This window comes from Bos taurus, chromosome 14 (genome assembly GCF_002263795.3).
Source record: "Bos taurus isolate L1 Dominette 01449 registration number 42190680 breed Hereford chromosome 14, ARS-UCD2.0, whole genome shotgun sequence".
In the NCBI taxonomy this organism is placed as follows: Eukaryota; Metazoa; Chordata; class Mammalia; order Artiodactyla; family Bovidae; genus Bos; species Bos taurus.
In genome coordinates, this window is record NC_037341.1 from 11375027 (window position 1) to 11390968 (window position 15942).

Consider the following 15942-nt stretch of genomic DNA (forward strand, 5'->3'; position numbering starts at 1 on the left):
CCAGAATACTGGAATGGGTAGCCGTTCCCTTCTCCAGGGGATCTTCCCAACCCAGGGACTGAACCCAGGTTTTCCTTATTGCAGGTGGATTCTTTACCAGCTGAGCCACCAGAGAAACTCAAAAATACTGGAGTGGGTAGCCTATCTCTTCTCCAGAGGATCTTCTGGACCCAGGAATCGAACCGGGGTCTTCTGCATTGCAGGCTGATTCTTTACCAACTGAACTATCAGGGGGCTTTGTGAAATGAATACCTAAGCAGACCCAATCAAGTAGTGGTTTTTAAATAAAATCATTTATTAATCTCTGATTCAGAAAGTTCTAAGTCTTACGTAGTAGATATTCTGTGATTTTTCATTTCTTTTATTCATACCCGAGAATAGAGTATAAAGTTTAGAGATTATAAAAACATCTAGTAAAAGATCATGTTTTCTCTTTCAGTTCTGTTCAGTTGCACTGCTGCTGCTGCTGCTAAGTCGCTTCAGTCGTGTCCGACTCTGTGCGACCCCATAGACGGCAGCCCACCAGGCTTCCCCGTCCCTGGGATTCTCCAGGCAAGAACACTGGAGTGGGTTGCCATTTCCTTCTCCAATGCATGAAAGTGAAAGTGAAAGGGAAGTCGCTCAGTTGTGTCCGACTCTTAGCGACCCCATGGACTGCAGCCTTCTGGGCTCCTCCGTCCATGAGATTTTCCAGGCAAGAGTACTGGAGTGGGGTGCCATTGCCTTCTCCGTTCGGTTGCACAGTTGTGTCCAACTCATTGCGACCCCATGGACTGTAGCATGCCAGGCTTCCCTGTCCATCACCAACTCCCAGAGCTTGCTCAAACTCATGTTCATCAAGTCGGTAATGCCATCCAACGATCTCATCCTCTGTCGTCCCCTTCTCCTCCCTCCTTCAATCTTTCCCAGCATCAGGGTCTTTTCAAATAAGTCAGCTCTTTGCATCAGGTAGCCAAAAGATTGGAGTTTCAGCTTCAGCATCAGTCTTTCCAATGAATATTCAGGACTGATTTCCTTTAGGATGGACTGGTTGGATCTCCTTGCGATCCAAGGGACTCTCAAGACTCTTCTCCAACACCACACTTCAGAAGCATCAATTCTTCAGCGCTCAGCTTGCTTTATGGTCCAACTCTCACATCCATACATGACTACTGGAAAAACCAGAGCTTTGACTAGACGGACCTTAGTTGGCAAAGTAATGTTTCTGCTTTTTAATATGCTGTCTAGGTTGGTCATAACTTTTCTTCCAAGGAGCAAGCATCTTTTAATTTCATGGCTGCAATCACCACCTGCGGTGATTCTGGAGCCCAAAAAAATAAAGTCTCTCACTGTTTCCATTGTTTCCCCATCTATATGCAATGAATTTATGGGACTGTATGCCATGATGTTAGTTTACTGAATGTTGAGCTTTAAGCCAACTTTTTCACTCTCCTCTTTCACTTTCATCAAGAGGCTCTTTAGTGCTTCTTCGCTTTATGCCATCTCTTAGATACCTGAAGAAATCAAAGCATCACTAACAGTAAAGTAAGGTTAAGAGGAAAGTAGGATTAGAGTATTTCTGATATTTATCTTTAATCATCTAATATGTACTTTGCAATTTCAAATTTAAAGTCTTTCAAAATTTTTTCTCACATGAAAAAAATGTTTTCCTAGGGGCAGTAAAAAAGAGGATGTAGGTCAGAATTTGATTGAGGATATCCAGCAGTAGTTATGATGGTATTTTTAACTGCCCAAGAATGGTCTGCTTTTAGGCACACCCTTGAGACATTGTCTACCTGACACCTTTTCCACACAGCCATCTATGACCAGTTCAGGCCATAGCTTCCCTCTCTGGCCTGCCACAGCAGTTGTCTACACTGGTCACTTAAAGCCCTCTTCTAAATACTAAGACTTCTTTCATGATTCAGCAGGAGCACCAGACGTCAGTTAGCAGGTCTAGATCCTGCTTCTCATATCACCACTCAGACATGCATATTTCAGTTAAGTGTATTAGCCAGGGGGACATTGGGAAAACAGCGTCCACACTACGGAGATTCACAGAGGCAATTTAACGCACAGGTAGAAGTTGTTAAGACAAACTGGAGACGGTGAGACAGCCAGAGAGTAACAGCAGCAGAAGGCCACTGGCAACAGAGGGGTTGAGGGAAGACAGGGAGACGCTAGTGTACCAGAGAGCAGAAGATGAGACAGGAGGTGCTAAACTGTGATGGGGCTGCCGTGTGGGAGCCCGAACCAACGAGAGAGGGTCTATCTGGAAAGGATTTGGAACCAACTTCAGAAGAGATGCAGCTACCATCAGAAACACTGCCAGAAGCATATAGCAAGAGGGGAGAAATCCCCTGTTTTTTCTCCCCTGCTGACTTTGCACTTTTCCACCAGCATCACCCAGTGGCCACATCTGCCTGGAAGCCAGCTGACAAGAACACCTGGAAGATGTAAGCCCCAGTGCTCCATCCAGAGCAGTGGGTGGAGTCAGGGGATGACAGGAAAGATCCTGGCACAGCAAGCCATTCACCTTGTGAACCGTTGAAACTTCCTCAGTCAAATTTCAAAGCAATGCCTTTTTAACTTGCTTTTTAAGAGCATCTGAAAGTATTTAAACAACTTATTGACCAGAGACGTATTAATATGTCTTTTGTTGTTGTTTAGTCACCAAGTCATGTCCAACTCTTTGCAACCCCATGGATTATAGCCCACCAGGCTTCTACCCAAACCTTATTGACTAGAGTGTTTCAATATTCACTTACATAACAAATCGCCAGCCACAGATGTTAGTTTCTGTAAAAATCCCCTGGTCAATAATGTGTTAATTTGTTGATGGGGGGTAAAAATGGAAACTTAGAGAATACTTTGGATTAATATTTTAAAGATTTAAGATATTTGATAATGGAATTTCAACTTCTAGGGAAATAGAAAGTCACAAATATACAGGATATGGGGACAAACATGTAGAACTCAATGTTCATAACACTGGAAGTTAGAAGCAACCTAAGATAGATGTGATATTTTCTGGGCTCTGAAGTAGAAGGGACAGTTTCTGCCTCTTGAGGGTATCGTATTCATTAGAATCAGTCTGCACTAAAGGACCTTGAAAGGAGGATGAAGTGCTATAGCGATCCAGGGTGAGAAGATGGTAAATATTTGCCTTCTTCGGCTTCTAGATAAGCATGCATGGTGTGCACATTATATGAAACACAGAAAAGCTAGGAGGATTTTTTAAAATATCTGTATCCAAATAGGAAAATTCTTCCAGATGAAAACAATAAATTAATCTGCTTTCAAAATTTCAAAGCTCACACAGGAAAGAAAGACTGAGGTTAGGAGGTTAGGAACCTAGGTGGAGTAGCAAGAGGTGACATGTGCGTAATTAGCATCCAAGTGCCCTGAGAGTTCATTCCAGTTCTGGTTCTGATTCCAGTGGTGACCCCGTCCAGGCCTCCACCCCAATTTTCTGCTGCTAATAATGAAAACCAGAACCAGTCCACATACACTGGCTGGGCATTTTGCAAATGAATGAACCAGCTTTCCCAGGATCTGAGGCCCTGTGTGTAACTCACTCCCCAGCCTGCCCACCCCACTGACAACAGTTAGCACAGTCAGACTCCATCATATTGGAATCATGCTTCAAACTTCCTGTAACACTTAAATTAGCTGCCTAGCTTTGCACTTAAGATATCCCCTTGTCTACCCTGAAGTGTCCTAAATGCTTTATCTTTCATGCTCCAAAATGCACTGCCCTTTAAAAAAAAAAAAAAAAGCTCACAAAAAAAATGAATTGCAGCTTCTTGGCTTCTGTTTGATCGTTTACAATTAGCTTAAACCACCTAACTAAGGAACATGAGGAACATGAGTGAGGAGCTTAGCATATGTTTTAGGCCATAATAGGTGTTTAATACATTTTTGGTTTTTTTTTTTTAATTTTATTTTATTTTTAAACTTTACATAATTGTATTAGTTTTGCCAAATATCAAAATGAATCCGCCACATTTTTGTTTTTTAACCTTGTTCCTATCCCTTCAATATGCCCTTGGACCCCAAAGGAAGGTACGATTTACCTTCCCTACAAAATATCTCATTTGTTTGCCCCTTATGTCTTTGCTCATATGTTTTTGCCTGGAATATTCATCCTTGTCCTTCACGTACAGTTCTGTTGTGACTTTAACTGAAATGGGAAAGATACTAAAAAAAAAAAATCCAAGACCATGTTTTCTGTATCGCAAGTCACCAAAACCTTTTGACTTTGAACTGTATCTTTAACTTGTGTTTGTCTCACCCTCCATCTTCAGTGTTTTACCTATCTCGCTGAGACCAAATGTAAAACAATGCTTATATAAAATGAGAATAGATCTTACAATTAGACAGACATACCTAGGAAGTGCTTGAGACATTTTTGCTACATACTATTGAAAGGAATGTTTCCTTTTCAGCAGGTTGGGACCATTAGCAGGAATGAAAGAAATATCCTAGACAAAGGAAGAACTATTCCAACGCCAGCCTCAAGCTGGAATGTGTTCTAGTCGATTCCCTTTTCTTGCTTAGCAAGCACTGAGCTTCCTGTTTCTGGTTTGGACCTGAAGTGGAGGTTCCCAAATACCAACAGGAAGGTCATACTTGTGGTCTCCCTCCCTTGCTGAAACCCTGCTGAAGCCTGAAGTGCTAGAATTCCACGTGGGTGTCATTTTCTCAAGAGACTTCCAGCTGCAGTTCCCAGACCAGAGGTGGGTCACTGTATGTTCTTAGATCCATAACCATTCTTCCTCTTTTACTTTTCTGAGATTCCATTATTATCTTGCCAAGTATGGGTTCAATAATTAAGAAGAGTTCTTGTGGGGAGGGGGTGGGATTTTTTAAACAGAGAATAGAATCTCAATAAGTGAGTTGTGTTAGATTTCTGCATAAATCTATCCACTTATACACAAATATTGAATACTCATGATATGCTAGTTATTGTCTTCAAAGAGGGGTGTCCTTTCTAATTTTGAGAATCCACTTCTATGAGCTGTAGAGAGGCAGACTTCAGATGTGTAAATCAGATTATTACATAAATTCATTCATTCCACACATGTTTATAAAGACCCTGTGCATACTAAGTAACTGTGGTAGTCACTGGTGTTCCAAAAAGTGCTAACACTTTATCAAGTGCTAACCATATTCTAGATGCTTTTGCATATGTGATCTTAGTTAATTTTCACAACAATTCTGGATAGAATCACCTCTATTTTATAGTTAATAAAAGTACAGTTTGGAGAGGTTTTCCAACTTTCACAGAAAACACAGTCAGATCTAAGATTTAAGTCATTACTTGAATATTTATCTACTGATGGACATTTGGATGGCTTCCACCTTGGGTCTGTTCTAAAAAATATTCTTGTTCTTTTGTTGCACATGCAACATTTCTATTTTGGATATACCTAGTAGTAGAATTGCTGGGTTATAGGATATGCATATATTAAGCTATAGTACACATACCAGTTGATAGTTTTTCTCTACATCATTTTTTATAGTATGAATTAATTGATGTGAAGTGAAAATCACTCAGTCGTGTCCAACTTTTGTGACCCCATGGACTATACATTCCATAGAATTCTCCAGGCCAGAATACTGGAGTGGGTTGCTGTTCCCTTCTCCAGGGGATCTTATGAATCCAGAGATCGAACCCAGGCCTACCTGTATTGCAGATGTATTCTTTACCAGCTGAGCCACCAAGGAAGCCCAAGAATACTGGAGTGGGTAGCCTATCCCTTCTCCAAGGGATCTTCCAGACCCAGGAATTGAACTGGGGTCTTCTGCATTGCAAGTGAATTCTTTTACCAGCTGAGCTACCAGGGAAGCCCAACTGATGTAGCAAATTGTATTTCACAAGGACAGACACAACAATATGTCCCATCCCACACACTTCTTATATTACAACCTTGATGCTTCCTCCAGCAAGTGGTGTATTCTAGCTCCTTCTGCTTGAACCTGAATGGGTCCCTGTGGCTTCCTTATCAAGGTCTTGTTCAACAGAACAGTCTGCAATTATTGAAATGTGCTGCCTATACAATATCCCATCACTTCATGGCAAATAGATGGGGAAACAGTGGAAACAGTGTTCAGACTTTTTTTTGGGGGGGCTCCAAAATCACTGCAGATGGTGATTGCAGCCATGAAATTAGAAGACGCTTACTCTTTGGAAGGAAAGTTATGACCAACCTAGACAGCATATTAAAAAGCAGAGACATTACTTTGCTAACAAAGGTCTGTCTAGTCAAGGCTATGGTTTTTCCAGTGGTCATGTATGGATGTGAGAGTTGGACTGTGAAGAAAGCTGAGCGCCGAAGAATTGATGCTTTTGAATTGTGGTGTTGGAGATGACTCTTGAGAGTCCCTTGGACTGCAAGGAGAACCAGTCCATTCTAAAGGAGATCAGTCCTGGGTGTTTATTGGAAGGACTGATGCTAAAGCTGAAACTCTAGTACTTTGGCCACCTCATGTGAAGAGTTGACTCATTGGAAAAGACTGATGCTGGGAGGGATTGGGGGCAGGAGGAGAAGGGGATGACAGAGGATGAGATGGCTGGATGGCATCACCAACTCGATGGACTTGAGTCTGAGTGAACTCCGGGAGTTGGTGATGGACAGGGAGGCCTGGTGTGCTGCTATTCATGGGGTTGCAAAGAGTTGGACACGACTGAGCTACTGAACTGAACCGAACTGAAACAATATCCACTAGCCATAGTGGATACTTGTAAGGTAGCTAGTATAATTGTAGAACTGAACTTTAGTTTTACAGTTAAATAGACATATATGTTCGCTGGCTGTTGTACTGGATGATGTAGGCTTAGACCAACAGAATATCGTGGAGTTGTTGCTGTGTGATTAATGCCATACAATGTGTTCTTTTGGAACACAGCCACTTTATTATTAAAAAAAATCCCAATTAATTGGGAGTTTCAAGCTGACTGTAGGAAGTATCACATAGAGAAAAACCTAGGATTATGGATCGTAGGCACAGCTGAACTCCCAGTAGCAATCAAACCCAGCTCATCATCCTGAAAATGGGATCTGCAGCTCCCTGATGAGCTGCTCTGCCTGGTGCTGAACAGTGCACACAAGCCATCCTTCCTGGTCCCTGCCTGAATTGCAGATTCATAAGCAAATACATTGTTTTGATCCTTTTAAGCCTCAACTACCATCAGCTTACTAAGCTGTATGTCTGGTTGGACTGGGACTGTGGTTATATGCATTTCAGATCTTTGTACTAGATTCTCCACATTTCTCCTCTTTTTCGATTCTCTTTACAATATTCTGTATTTTGTAGTGGTAGTATCAGAACTTATCCCTAGACAATGGAATCTTTAGTTGTTCCTTATAGTGTACAGCTCTTACTGACATTTGATCATTTTGCTTATCTTCTGTGAGTCTGGCAATGACCTAGAAATGATGCTTTATCTAGGACCTACTTTTATAAAGCAAAGGAGCACTTTCAGTGACCTTGCCTTTTATAACTCTAAAGCAAGACACGACAACAACCGAAAGAAAAAGCAAACAAGGAAAAAGCCAAAGACATAAAATATAATTTCCTGAGCTGAAAAACAAAAAAACCCAGAATACAGAGGGTGAAATACACCATATACTATATTCCAGGTAAAAATTAAGAAACTAGGAAACCATCTGAACATATTCTGTGAAATTTTAGAAAGGTAAAGATAATGAAAATAATTCTCAATGTAAGGTTGTGATCAGTGAGTTAGGAAGAAACAGTTCATCTCCAGAGGAATGTAAGTAAGCCTGACCAGGACTTTTCCAGAAAATCATGGAATCATGAAGAATGAACTTTATGATTCAACAACTCTATTTTCAAACCATTATGGTAGATGGAGTAAGTATGTGGACATATATTAGAGCAACAGGAAGACATTCTCAGATATCTACAGATTCAGAAAATAGTTGTTAAGGAGTATGTCTAAAAATATACTTGAAGGTATATCACTAAATACATAGGATTAACCTTGATGTCCTATAGACCCATGTTTAAGAACTTGCTCTGCTTCATTCTAGTTGAGAGACCATAAGTCTTTACATTTTTTCATCAATTTCCAGGTTGATGCTACTCTTACGCTCTAGTGCAGTGTGCCAAAACATGACTGAATAAAGTCTTTGACAGTAAAGGGAACTTTGGATGCCTTCTTGTATTCTACAGCATGTGCTTAGTGTCTGGGACATCATAAATGGTGAACGAAGGTAAGATAAATGACAGATTACAGGAACGATTACCAATACAACTACCTGCTTAAAACATATGCTAGCACTCAGAACAAGTTAAGAAAATGATCAAGTCTATGAAAAATATATTGAAATACATATAACACTGAATCGAAGAAACAGGCATAAATATAAAAATAAGACATTAGAATAAACAACCAGGTATATTGAGGTGATAAATATGAGGATCACTTTGCTTAATCTCATGCAAATGAATTTGAAATTTTGACTATAAAACATAATGTTCTAGAAAATACATGTAATGAAACAAGAGATTAAGAAATTTGTCAAAAGCCATCTCAAAAAGCATCAGCAACAATTTATTTCATAAGTAAATTTTACAAAATATCTAAGGAATGCAATTAAATTGTTTGAAAGCATAAAGGAAGTGAAAGTTTCTAAAAGGTTTTTAACAAATATAGCAAATTTTTGGTAGAAAATGTAATAAAGGCAGAATAATAAAATAAAACTAAAGATGGATTTGCCTAATGGATATTGATGTAAAACTTCTAAAATGAGCTAGCAAATCAAATTCAGCAGCTTATTTAAAGATTGAGAGATACTCTTCAGGAGTAATTCTTTTAATAAATATAATATATCAATATCTTTTCCATATTAATTACAGGTCAAGGCAGAAAAACATGTTTGATGCTAACAAAGTGCTTGGTAAAAATGCCAATATCATTATAGATTAACAAATTTGTATAATACTTAATTAGCAATGTGCCTAATAGTGAAACATAAAAATGTTTCCATTAAATAAAGAAATAAGACAGGGATGCTGATTATTACTCCTTTAACCTAAAATTCTGTGGGAAATACTTTCCAATGATTTGAGAATGATAAATATGAGATTATAGAAGTTCTAACATAGAAGTAAAAATTTAATTTACAAATACCTAGATAATTGTATAACCTTGTAAAACCCAAAATCAACTGGGAAAACTGTTGTGAATGAAGGAATAATTTAGTAAGAAAAATTTAAAAACTGATATTGAAAATGCTGTTGGCTTTATTTTGTTCAAATAAGATGTACTTATGTTAAAGAAAAACCAGTTACTAAGTAAATACCCAGAGATAGGGGTGAGTAGGAATGTATTAGATTTACGTGAATAAACTTTCAAGTGCTCTAATAAAAAGGACACCAAAAATGAAAAAAAAATTTTAAGTCATCTAAGAAAGATTAAAATACATTTTGAATGGGAATTAATGCCCAGTTCTATTTAAAATAATACAATACTGTAAGGATTCTAATTTACCCTCTCTCAATGTATAAATTGCATGTGATCCCAATAAAATTACCAATAGAATTATTTTTTATAAAACTAGGCATGATAGGTCTATAGTCAGGTAATGATTAGGCAGAAAATTTTGTAGAATATAAAGGAACAAACTACATTTTTACATTTTACAAAGCTTCTGTAAGAGCTTTGTACTTTTACATTGTATATAAATAAAGAAACAAGATAGAGTCTTGACAAAGATTCAAATAATGTGGATATTTAGATTATGGTGATATCAGCATTTTAAATCAGTGTGTTAAAGGCAGAATAATCAATAAATGATGTTGGGACAATCTACTGAGAAAAGAACAAATTATCTCATACAAAATTTAGCACTTTTCTGAGAAAGAAAAGTGAAAAATAAAGGAATCAGAACCCTTGACTTCAGACTATACTACAAAGCTACAGTAATCAAAGGCAGGATGGTTCAGGCACAAAAGCAGAAATGCAGATCAATGGAACAGGATAAAAAGTCCAGAAATGAACCCACACACCTATGGTCAATTAATCTTCTTGACAAAGGAGACAAGAATATACAACAGAGATAAGACAGTCTCTTCAATAAGTGGTTCTGGGAAAATTGGACAGTTGCATGTATTAATAGAAGAATGAAACTAGAACATTCTAACATCATACACAAACTCAAAATGGATCAAAAGCCTAAATGAAGGCTGAATACTATAAAACTCTTAAAGGAAAACAGAACACTCTCTGACATAAATCACAACGTCTTTTTGAATGGACCTTGTAGCTTAATGAAACTAAAAACAAAAATAATCAAATAGGACCAAATTAAACTTAAAAGCTTTTCACATCAAAGGAAACCACCAACAAAATGGAAAGACAACCAATAGAATGGGAGAAAATATTTGCAAACAAAGCACCCAAAAAGGGATTAGTCCCCAAAATCACCTCATGCAGCTCTATGTAAAGAAAACAAACAAGCAAACAAAACCCAATAAAGAATGGACAGAAATTCTAAATAGACATTTCACCAAAGAAGATATACAGATGGCAAAAAAGCACATGAAAAGATGTTCAACACTGCTAATTATTAGAGAAATGCAAATCAAAATTACAATGAGATATCATTTCACGCCAGTTCAGGATGGTCATCATCAATAAGTCTACAACCATAAGTAACTGGGAATGGTATGGAGAAAAGGGAACCCTGCTGCATTGTCAGTGGGACTGAAAATTGCTACAGCCATTATGGAGAACAGTATGGACGTTTCTTAAAAAACTAAAAATAGAACTACTATATAATTTAGCAATCCCACTCCTAGGCATATGTCCGGAGAAAACCATAATTTGAAAACATACATGTACTCCAGTGTTCATAGCAGCACCATCTACAATAGCCAGGACATGGAAGCAAGCTAAATGTCCACTGGAGGAATGGATAGAGAAGATATGGTATATATATGCAATGTAATATTACGTGGCCATGAAAAAGAAATATTGCCCTTTGCCACAAGGATAGACTTAGAGGTGATTATACTAAAAAGTTAATTAAGTCAGACAGAGAAAGATAAATATTATATAATATCTTACACACTACTACACATAGAATAATAATCAACAGGGACCTATGGTATAGCAAAAGGAATACTATTCAATATTCTGTAGTAATCCATATGGGAAAAAAATGGAAAAAGAATGGATATATATATAAAACTGAATCACTTGGCTGTACATGTGAAACTAACACAGCACTGTAAATCAACTACAGTATACAATAAAACTTAAAAAATCCCAAATTTATCATTTATAGAAATTTACCAATAATTTAGTATACAGATTTTTGTACTTAACAGCTGTCACATTTTTCTAAGCAAAGTATTTAATTCAGAAGTTCCAAGACATTGATGAATATAACTTCATAAAAATTTGAAATTCTACTTGGCAAGAATACTAAATAAAATCAGTATAATATAAACAACTTGGGAAATACTTGTAGCAAATATGATAGGTGAAAATGCATAAATTTCTTAAAATTCTTACAAATCAATTAACGAAAGACACTAGCTCTATATAAAATGGACAAAGGCACAAATGTTCAATATATATTTTTAATTTGTATTTATTTTTCTAAAGATGTTAACTTCCCTCAAATCAGAGAGGTATAATGAAACAAAAATTATTTTTTTTTACAGAGTAGATATAATAAAATATTTTTGGTTTTTGTGAGACTATATTAAACAACATTCTCTCTCCCAAACTATTGTTGGGAACATTAATTAGCATAATCTTCTTGGAGGGCGACTTGACAGTATTTCCTAATATTCTTAAAACACAATTTATTTTAAAGTGCACGTATCATTTAACAACTTCACTTTCATCCTGCAGGCAATCAGCACATGTCAAAGGAACACACGTGAATCAGTTCTAATGAAGTGGATGAACCTAGAGCCTATTAACAGAGTGGAGTAAGTCAGAAAGAGAAAAACAAATATTGTATATTAATGCATATGTATGGAATCTAGAAAGATGATGAACCTATTTGTAAGACAGCAATGGAAAAATAGACATCGAGAACAGATTTGTGGACACAATGGAGGAAGGAAAGGGTGGGCTAAATTGAGAGAGTAATATGGAAACACATTACCATATGTAAAATAGGCCATGGGAATTTACTGTATGAAGCAGGGAGCTCAAACTGGTGCTCTGTGACAATGGGAAGTCATAGAGGGATGGGATGGGGTGGGAGGTGGGAGGGAGGTTCAAGTGGGAGGGGACATAAATATGCCTATGGCTAATTCATGTTGATAAATGACAGAAACCTGCAAAACCCTGTAAAACAATTATCTTCCAAATAAAAATTAAGTTTTAAAAATGTGTATAAATATACATAATACAGTTGAAAAGAATATTTTTTGATAGACACAAACAACTGCTAACTATGATTGCTCTAGAAAGGGACTGAGTGCTGGATGCAAAATTCATTATCCTTCTACAGGTATTTTTACTCCTTGATATGTTTGCCAACATACATGTTCCTCATTTTTTTTTACTTCAAAACAGAAACTAGTTATTAAAGAAAAAAAGTTCTACCTCCTCAAAAATATCTCCCAACTTAGACTGACAGAGTATTAGAAATTCTCTCTATGAATCATACTTTGGGAAATTCCATGATCTGCTTCAAAGGCACTGTTAGAAAAAAATCCATGAAATCTCAGACTTAGCACCTACTGGTGAACGTCACATAGTAGCCACCTGTGTTTTCTTGCTCTGTGTCCAAAACTAACCAGGTCTGTCAGGAACACCCCCTACAGTGAGCCTTCTCTGTGCTTCCCTTTATGGAGCTTATCGCTTTATATGCCCTAAAGACGCTTTGTAAGTCTCTAATCCACTTCATCGGAGAAGGCAATGGCACCCCACTCCAGTACTCTTGCCTGGAAAATCCCACGGACGAGGGAGCCTGGTGGGCTGCAGTCCATGGGGTTGCGAAGAGTCAGGGACAACTGAGCGACTTCAGTTTCACTTTTCACTTTCATGCATTGGAGAAGGAAATGGCAACCCACTCCAATGTTCTTGCCTGGAGAATCCCAGGGATGGGGGAGCCTTGTGGGCTGCCATCTATGGGGTCGCACAGCGTTGGACACAACTGAAGCGACTTAGCAGCAGCAGCAGCAGCAGCAGCAGCAGCAATCTGCTTCGTATCTGATTTATCTCTCCAGCCCCCACAGAATATCTCTTAATATTTTTTTACACTGTAAACTTTCCATAAATATCTTAATGAAAATGTAAATTAAAATTTTATTTTTAAAATTAAATTCAATGTAAGGCATGAAAGGTACTCTTGTAGCACTGCCTAGCACTTACCATGACCTACGCGGTGTTCTAAGCACTTTACATATATCTGTAATATGTAACATACATTGTTATTCTATATATTATATGTGACAATATATATATATTTACCCAGGTCGTACAGATAGAGATAGGATTTGAATCCATGCAGTCTGGCTCCATTGTGCACATGTTCTTAACCAATGCCCATCACCCCTTCCTGTCCTCAACCCTCTGTAATCAACCTAGATTCCGCAATCCATAATTACATTCCTTCCTTCATAAAGAGATTCATCCTTCTGGCCTCTCTTGCTCTCCTGTTCTCTCTGGACAAAACTCTACTCTGGTCAAGCCCAACTCGACTGTCTGCTCAACATCTACCCAGAAAAGACAAAGGGGCAGGATACATACACACAGCCTTGCTCATGGATCACAATTTCCATTTATAACCCAGAACTCCAAGAGGGGCCTTTTTTTCCCACCCTGCAATCCTACTGTGTCCAGGTCTTATCACTCTTTTGCTGTCCTAGAGGGCTGTATACCCCATTTTGTTCCTTACGCCCTTCTGGCCCCACCCTCCCTGGGAGCTGATGACTTTGCTTCTTATTCTCTAAGAAAAATGTTCACAGGGGCTAGGTTGTTAACATAAAACTATGCAGAATTAGGAGTAGTGCATAATAGGGAATGATGGGGACTAAAGCTGCCTGCCAAATCCAAAGCGATGGGAATGGTTAAATGCTCTCAGATCCAGGCTAGTGTAGTCAGAAAGTGTGGCCTTTTCAAGAGAATTTGAAAATTCATACTTTGATGTAAATTTTCCTGATTTTAAATATCTAGTGAACAAAAAAAAGTTTTAGCAAGCTAGGAAATACCTTATAAACACCCCTTCCCCCAAGTTCATAACTCTGTAAAGAAATATGAATCAAGAAGAATCAGTCAGTATTTTAATATAATTTCAAAGAAGGCAACCAGATTTCTAAGAACAGTTTCAATTTGAGCTACCATTCATTCTCAAGAACTTTCTCTTTCAACTTCTACAATCAGTTCATGGTCCTGGAAGGAATTTAGGTCTATCTTAAACTTGAAAAAATATTATTTTTAATGTTGTGAGTATAGAGAAACCATGGGAGATAGTGTAGAACCCTGGAGCTAGTAGCAGGATTGTTCTCACTGATTGGGTACATTACAGAACACCTATAAATTTATAATTTTGTGAGCTGATACTTTTTCTTCCAGGAACAGCCAGTCTTGAAACTTAGGAGCAAGTTAAGAGAATAAATTTTTCTTAGCTCATTTTTCTCCCTCCCACATTAGCAAAGCCCAGTTGGAATTCAGAGGGCAAGGCACATCACTAATGTGATCCTTACATGCTGGCCTACCAGGGCACAGAACAGGGTGGATAAGAGTGGGGGGTGGGCTTGGGGAGGAAAATGGAAGTTCAGGCAAAACTCCACCATAAGTCTTATAGAATAGCTACTATTCCTATTCTCTTTTTATATTGAGAAAACAGACGGGTTTAATGACTTACTCAAAATCACAAACACGAATTGATAGAAATGGCTGAGCTTCATAACTCTAAAGCCTAAAAGCATTTTTCTGTCCTGTTTCTTCACCATGAAATTCTCTACTATATGTAAAATTTGAAAAAAAAATAAATCACTTAAAGAATTCAATCTGGTCTACATGTTAAATGAATTACTTATTTAGAAGAACTGATATAGCAGGAAGCTTCAGATTTACACATTCAATACATATTTACTGAGTGTGATGCTGTGTTCAAGGTTGAACAGGATATAATGTCCCTTCTTTCAGAGATAAATCTTAGAATCTAGCACAAGACAGTAAAGAAACAATATAAATACATAAGTAGAATTTTTTAATTAAATAATAAGTGCTGTAAAAAAAAAAAAAAATCCTAAATAAAGCACCATTGCAGAACAAGAGGTCAGACTATAGTCCACCGGCACAATCCAGCCTACCACCTGGGTTTGTATGGTCTGTGATCTAAGAAAGGCTTTCACATTTTTTTCAATTGTTGGAAAAATATCAAAAATAGAGTGATACTTTGTGACACAAAAAAACTATAGGAAATTCAAATTTCAGCATCGATAAATAAAGTTTTATTGGATCACAACCCTGCTCATTTGTTCGTGTGTTGTCTGCAGCTGTTTTCATGCAGCTGTGATACAGTTCAGCAGTTACAACAGAGACCATATGGCCTGCAAAGCATAAAATGTTTACTTTCTGGCCCGTTCCAGAAAGCGACTGTTTGGGGTACAACTACTTTAATTTGGGTGGTCAGGAAAGACATCTTGAAATGAATATGCATTGTGACATGGATGACAGAGAAAGGGGCTTTATTCCACATTAACTTGGGTTGTCCTACAAATTTTCCTGTAAGAAATAGTCTAACAACCATTCTTCCTGTTCCAGTACACCCTGAAAGGAAAATAAATGGCAGACTTGAGCCATCATCTGTCCATAGGCCAAGTTTCCAAAATATAGAAATGTTGGCTCCAACAGAAATATTTCCAAAAGGTTATATATGAAAACAAGGAGAGGAATTATTGTTATAACACCACGGGTGAGCTTTTTCAGCCAAAGATTGCATATGTTATTTGGAT

At 37.7% G+C, this 15942-nt stretch overlaps 1 long non-coding RNA gene across 5 annotated transcripts in view; it reads left to right on the forward strand.

The window, feature by feature from the left end:
- The window catches only part of LOC107133102 (uncharacterized), a 595911-nt gene extending 580324 nt beyond the window's left edge, over window positions 1-15587 (forward strand). For 4 of the 5 annotated variants that reach the window (XR_009490450.1, XR_009490451.1, XR_001501819.3 and 1 more), the window contains 3 exons: window positions 4431-4718; window positions 8082-8222; window positions 11876-15587. This is a non-coding gene — a long non-coding RNA (uncharacterized lncRNA). Of the gene's footprint in view, window positions 1-4427; window positions 4719-8081; window positions 8223-11875 lie in introns of all 5 variants that reach the window. The other variant, XR_009490449.1, reaches the window with a different exon arrangement.
- The last annotated feature ends 355 nt before the right edge of the window (window positions 15588-15942 follow it).